This window comes from Plutella xylostella, chromosome Z, assembly GCF_932276165.1.
Source record: "Plutella xylostella chromosome Z, ilPluXylo3.1, whole genome shotgun sequence".
Taxonomy (NCBI): Eukaryota; Metazoa; Arthropoda; class Insecta; order Lepidoptera; family Plutellidae; genus Plutella; species Plutella xylostella.
Genome location: NC_064012.1, coordinates 5,460,694 through 5,468,182, shown reverse-complemented (window position 1 = coordinate 5,468,182; position 7,489 = coordinate 5,460,694).

The following is a 7,489-nucleotide window of genomic DNA, read 5'->3' as shown; positions in this document are numbered from 1 at the left end:
TATGAGTACTTATGTAAAAATTAATGTTGCTCAGGATCAAGTAGGTAAGTAGGTACTAATTTGTGCATACAGTTTATTTGTCCATATGAAGTAGGGATTCAGTTTCATCATAAGTTAGGTTAAGAAGCAGTTTTAGAATTTTGTGTTTAGCTTCATGCTTAGTGTCTTTACATATTGTACACATTTTGTTCAGTTTGTTAAATAAATATAATTGGGGGTAATTACCAAACCGTCCAGCAAAAACTGTTTGTATCTGTGGCAGTGGAGCTTTGAATACTCGTTTATTTAATAAGTTATGGTATTCGGGAGATTGTACAATAAGTTGATGTGCTTTCAAAGTTGCTTTAAGAATATATGACTTGCGAACACTGAGTAATTGTGCTTCTTCATAAAGTTTGGTGTTGCTAAATCTATACGGTTTATTAAGCATTGTTTTCAGGACAAAGCGATGTGCTCTTTCTACCAAAATCAGCGATGTTTTGGCAGAGTTTCCCCAGCTTAATATACAGTATTGCAACAGTGAGTGGCACAAGGCAAAGTAAACCATTCTTAGTGTTCTAATATCCGCCACTTTACGCAAATTCCTAAAAATACTTATGGTTCTGCGTAACTTACCAGTTAAGTTGGATATGTGGTGCTTAAAGTTCAAATTTTGGTCAACTATAACACCCAGATATCTAATATACTGCACTCGCGATATGGACGCGCAGTTACAGGACCCAGTAGCATCAGAGCAACTGTGTATTTTTATGTCCGGTGAAATGGGTGGCGCGGATGCTTGAGTCATGTGAAAGCACAGGTAGTTGGTTTTTTTTACATTCAGTGTCAGTAAATTACTGCGCAACCTGAGCCAAGCCATGCTCCGTATGGGAGAAAACACTGTTCCAGTCATTGCCATAAAAGAGTATAACTGTGTCATCGGCATAACATATGATTTCTGTATTTGGAACGGTTAAACTATCGTGTATATCATTTATGTACAACAAGAACAGCGTTGGACCCAGTATGCTTCCCTGAGGAACTCCAAATAGCACAGGTTGCTCACTACTAAGGTATTTCCCAATTCTTAGACACTGCCTCCGATCCGTCAGGTAACTCTTGAACCAACTCAAGGGGGTTCCTCTTATACCGATACTTGTAAGTTTGTTTAAAAGTATTGGGATGGAGACAGTGTCAAAAGCCTTCGACAAGTCCAGGAACACACCGATGCAATTCATGTGTCTGTCCAGCAAGGAGGATACGGTTGAGGTCAGTAGGGTGACGGCATCTTCCGTTGATTTGCCCTGCCTAAAACCAAACTGTTTGCTAGAGATCAGGCCCCGTGATTCCAAAAAAATTGTGAGTCGCCTACTCATCAGCTTCTCTAGTAATTTTGAGAAAATCACTAGCAGTGATATTGGGCGATAATTTTCCGGCGAAGTTTTCAATCCGCATTTGTGAATTGGGCTGATCACAGCAAGCTTCCAGGCATAAGGAAATATTCCTGTGGCAAGGCTAATATTGAATATTGCAGTTAGTGGAACAATTATGCTATCTTTGATTTTTTTTATTAGAGCACTACTTATGTCATCTATTCCAGATGCCTTACCTTCATGTAATTGCATAATTAGTCTTTCAACTTCAGCAGGGTCAGTGGGATGAGCGAAAAATGAACTAGGCTGCGCGGAGGTGTCGGCGTGAATCAGGGACGATAGAATGTTTTCATTGGTTCCCATTTCCTGTAAGAGGACATTAGCTTGTTTTTGCCCAACAGTTGCAAAATAATTGTTGCACTGGTCAATAGATTCCTGTGGATTTAATGCCTGACATGAAAGAAGTTCAGTAGGTTCTTGTTTTTTTATATTTAGGTGGCAAATGGTTTTAATGGCGGTCCAAAGTTTTTTGGAATTGCCCTTGCTCTCGTTCAGTTCGTTCATTTCATGTTGGTGCTTGAGTTTACGTAAAAGGTTGTTACAAAAATTTCTGTATCGCTTGTAGATTAACGTTTGTATGTCTTCATTTGGTTTATCTCTACATTTTTTATGAAGTTGATCACGGTGTCGGATGCAACGCATTAGCCCCGGAGTGATCCAGGGTTTAATGCAAAACATAGATCTGCTAATCGTTACAATGTGGGTGTGTTTCTCGATCACTGAGATAAGTTGCCTGGTAAAAGCAGACACAGCCCTATCAACATCAGTTTCGGTTATGATCTCGGACCAGTCTACACTTAACAGCTCCTGTCTTATTTTATCATAATTACGTTTCTTAATAGTACGTGTTTGCTGTTTAGGCACATTGTTATTGAGACATATGCCAGTTATTGTCACGGCGTGATCAGTGATGCCGGTGCCGCATACAATACCTACCGGGGGACTTGAACACCTAACAAAGATATGATCCAGACATGTCTTAATTCGGGTCGGCTTAGTTATAGCAGGTGATAACTCATATTCGGCTAAGATGCACATGTATTCAATAGCCTTATCACTAAGAGAACCGTCTTCTGTTGGTAAAATGTTAATATTTATGTCTCCAGTGACAACTAGTGGACTATTACTATTATATTTTCCAATCTGTTGGACGAGATCTTCCAAAAAGCAGTCAATATTTTTAAATTATGGTGAACGGTAAATAGCTACTATATCAATTACGAGACAATCAGCTTCTTTAAATTGCGGTTCAGTAGCTGAGGCACTCCATAAATAATTCAAAATGCCCAATTTTAAGTTTCCGAATAACGAAAAAATTACGAAAAGTTCATAAAGGAAATTTCAAACAACAAATTTATTAAAATGACGAAGGTCAATTTTCCGAATATTATAATTTCGTTTTTTTTTATTATATCGAATTGTATATTCCAAAAATACAAACCCCCTTAGTTAACATTTTTTAAGCTACCTATATTATTTGAAACTTTTCGGTCCGCTTTGTTTTTCAACATCTAAGTGCACCTAACACGCTCCTCTTGGCTTTGCTCGTCGTCGCACCAATCTTTAGGTTTTGGTTCTAAGGTTTTTGAAACGTAAATGATATTTATGTCAAAATCACGAATGTTATATTTTCGATCTGAATTTGATATTTTCGTGATTATAATAAATCGGTATTTTATTTTTCATATAACTAAAGTAATTGTATTTATTAAGTTTGTGTATTTAACAATCGTAATAACAAACCTTCGTAATGATTATATTCGAAATTATAATTACAGTGATTTTTATAAATCGATATTTAAAAAAATCGGTATTGCAATATTTCTTAAATTACATATTCGGTGTTTTTACATTCGGAAAAAAGTTTCTCGGAATTTTTGGGTGTTTTCATACCAGACGCTACAAAATTCTTAAGCATCATACTTTGATTTTTTTAATAATTTGAGTAGTTTAATTTAAAGTTTTTATCAGCAGATGCAGCAATGCACCTCTGCCTACCCCGCATTGGTACAAGGCGTGAGTGTGTGTGTGTGTGTGTGTGTGTGTGTGTGTGTGTGTGTGTGTGTGTTCTTATCAATATTGCATCTTATTTTCACATCCTTAAAATTAATTCAGATACTTTTTTTAGCAAAACATGTATTTCCGCGCATTTCTTCTTTGTTAGGAATCGGTAGGTGAGCGAGATAAATATACACGATAGAGCAAGTCAATGATAGTCACTAAACGAAGTTACTCGCGGAGTCTCCGTGAAACTCGGACTCATATTACTCCCTATATGTGAGTAAGTGATAAAAAGATAAATTGTTGTCTCAAGTGATTAAAAGAAAGAAAGAAAATATGGGATGAAGTTACAAAATGTAGGTAATTTAAATGACCGTTTAGTCTGTTTATGATGAAAGCGGGACATTTTTGCCTTCGCGGGGGACAGCTTGAAAGCGGGACTGTCCCGCCCAAAGCGGGACGTATGGTCACGTTAGTTATGCCAAATGAGTTTTGGTCAATAAAGATTATGCCAGATGAGCGGAACCCAAGGCAGGAACTCTTATAGTTTGGCCATGTTTGTCCGTCTGTCCGTCTGTCCGCCTGTCCGCCTGTCTGTCCTGGCTCGTTCTCCGTCGTTCCTGCACCGTGGAGAGATGTACCTATACCTACTGATAATCCAAAAATTGGTTTTTAAAATTATTGTATAAAATAATTATTTTTTACTCTCCCTCCCATACAGCGAAAACTTTATTGAAAAAAAAAAACGATTTGCCCCAACGTGTGGCGTATCGTTAAAAAGGTACTTATCTTTAAATACAACAAAGCCTTGAAACTATGTGGATCAAATCCCCCAGTCTCGAGATATATTAATGCAAAGTTAAAATTAGAGCTTTTGCCCCTTTAACTTTTGAAATACTATTACAATAATTCTGAAAAAAAATTGCTGTATACCTCCAAGTAAGTACTTTCAACTAAAACTATAGCGGACTCTGTAACATACTTACATAGTTATTTTTATACAACTCGACCAACTCATGACGTGCAGTTGCCCTAACTAAATGGTAAAGTATGGATTTTTTTAATGCCTACGGAATCCTTTCATGTGCATGTCCGACACGCTCTTGGCCGGTATTTTTTCTTTGGATTTGGGTACGGTCACTATGGCAAATTAAATTTTCTATAAAATGTACTGACCTATTTTATTAATATAATGTTTAAAAGTAGTAGGTAGGGTCTTTAATGTCATTATATAGTTATTAAAGAAGAAAAGTAAGTGCAGCGATGCACCTCTGACTAGTTGCCTACCGCGCAAGGGAGTACCTACCTACATTAGTACAAGGTGTGAGTGTTTATATTTTATGTATATTTTTTAAAGAAGTTAAATAATAATCAAAATTTTCAATATTATATTTGCATTTGCAACATATCATAGCTGTTTGATACTGCTTTAAAATAAAATAAAATATGAAATAATTTTCTGAAAATATTTTCTTAATTTTATAAAAGATAATTAATTTATTATTCAACCCGCTGGAATTAACCGTTATACTATAGGCCATAAAGTTACTTAAGTTTATTTATTTATATGGTATAGCAGTTAGTTATAAGTTTTATGCAGGATACAAGAAAACATCATAAACCTATCATAACTGCATAGGTAGGTAACTGTTCAATTTACTTATCACTCCTCCTAAGGAAGGTACTAATGGTACTTACCTATATCATAGATAAAGATAATCGTCAGATACCTAAGTAACTATAGTTACTTACCAAAAAACCTGTTATGTGCAATACAGAGATTTTTATTGTTTGCAACTTCAATCGCAGATTAAACGTAGTCGTAGTTAGTACACCTTTGGGGTGTTTTTAATATGGTGCGGACTTCATCAACCTTGCCGCACGCCATTTTCCCACGTCCCGCGAGCATATTCCACGCATTTCTTACAATAAAAATTGCTTATGTAGGTAATTGTGTAAAAATAACACATGCTCACATGCGGGTGTCACGCATGGGGGGCAATCCCGCGTGCGTGATGAAATCCGCACCATATTAAAACAGCCTTGTTAGATGTAGGTACATGAAAGTAAAGCAATACGTACAACTTTACTCAATGCTCAATGGGTATGTGCAGGTACCTATCTATCCAGACCGTTTTCGGTCACAGCGACTATGGGTTCTGACTAGCGACAGCTTATCGTTCATGAGACTGCCGTAGCTCTCGTGTGACTGACGTAGCAAATTTTCGCAGTGCATGTAGGTACGACCATATACCCTGCACGTCAGCACCCCTCCGCGATGTAATTATAATTAATGTGTTGTATTGTACCTACGCTAGATGCCGCATCGCTGCACCGGGCTGCACTGACTACAGGTTGACAATTGAACTAATATTGATGTCGATTCTGAAGGCGGAAATTCTAATTTTAATGCTGTCAAAACCTTAAATTCTTTGTTTAAAATTCGACTCTATGACTGTACCCTGAAATCTCATTTTATACTAGCATTTTTTTTTGTTTGACAGCGTTAAAATTAGAATTTCTGCCTTCAGAATCGATATCATTACCTACTTATGCTATAATAAATAATATTAGTTCAATGAGGTCAACGCCCATTATCGGCATACGGGCATCAGTATTTTACAGTGTACTTACGTTTAAATTGCATTAAGTATACATTAATTTCATGGCAATATACGTAGTTCCTTAAAGTTCATCTTTCTCCTTCCTTGCTGCGGGACAGCGATCATATCCGTGGAGGTGTCGAATGTGGTTTGAAATTGTACACCAGCACCAAATGAAAACTTCGACCAAAGTTCAACCCTTGTATATTTTTAGGGGCTTGTTAAAAATTCATGACAGCAATTCATAAATTGAATGATAAAATTAAGAAATATTATCACGTCCGCTTGCGCCTGCGCCGATCTCCGCACGACACAAAAGACCCGACCCTATTATACTTCATTAAAATCACTCAATAACATCACTATATTTCGCTAAGTACTTCTTTCAAATCGACTTATAACTTCTCTCTCTTCCTAACCTGCCATCACTACCCAAGAAAGAACGAGATGCAACATGCATTAGTCAAAAAGCCGAGGTAACTGTCATCGGGTTTCAACCCAAAACCCGGAGTTTGTGTCGCTATTATGTCAAAATGACAATACAGAGATTGACGAGAGCGAAAGACTATAAACTCCAAAAGTTAATGCCATCCCCAGCGGCCGTATGCACTGACAAATGAAATCTAACTTTATTACCGGATCACTAGAGTGCAGTATAAAAACCCAGGTGGATGATCATCTATGTACGCAAAATGCGACCCTGTTGTAAAGGTGCGTGAGGGAAGATTCGCTCGTATTGTTCGGAAGGGTATTATCATCGGAATCAGTCATCTAAAAAAATCGTGGCGTGGTGATGAAAGGGAGTGAACAACAATGGGTCGTGAAAGCAGTGCATTAATCTGGGATTTAGACCAACATACACACGCACGCAGATGTACCCGGCAGACATGCAGCTATTATTAGTAGATAACTTTGTTAATTGTATACAATTAAGTGTCATCTGTGTAGTTTTAGAAATGAAAACATGATCGCCAGCTTGTAACTTCAGGTCTTGTAGGTACCATGTTAGGTCTTAACAATTGATAAATAAAGATCTGTGGAATAGCTTCATGTACTTACTTAATACTATACACCACTACAGCTCTATCTTATTAATCTGTTTCCTCTAATGAACCTACGACCTACGACGTCAGTCGATTCTTCCGATCCTGTGGAATCTTGTAGGGTCTATGTGAGATCGAAAAAACAGTTAATTTCTGAAGAATGTTTCATTGGACAAGTTGTTTAGTTTGACTAGTATTATATATCATAATATTTTAATCCAGCCCTTTGTAGCCTAGCCACTCCATGTATTGCAATTCCAATGTAAATGATTTAACCAATAATTATAATTAAAACACAAAGCTACAATTTGGTACGATTATTAATTACTCAACAAAAACATTTTTATAGTTAAATTAACAAATTTTTGTAACTAATTTTGTGGCATGCGTGCTTTGTACAATTTACCGAACTATGCTTTGTAAATTTCGA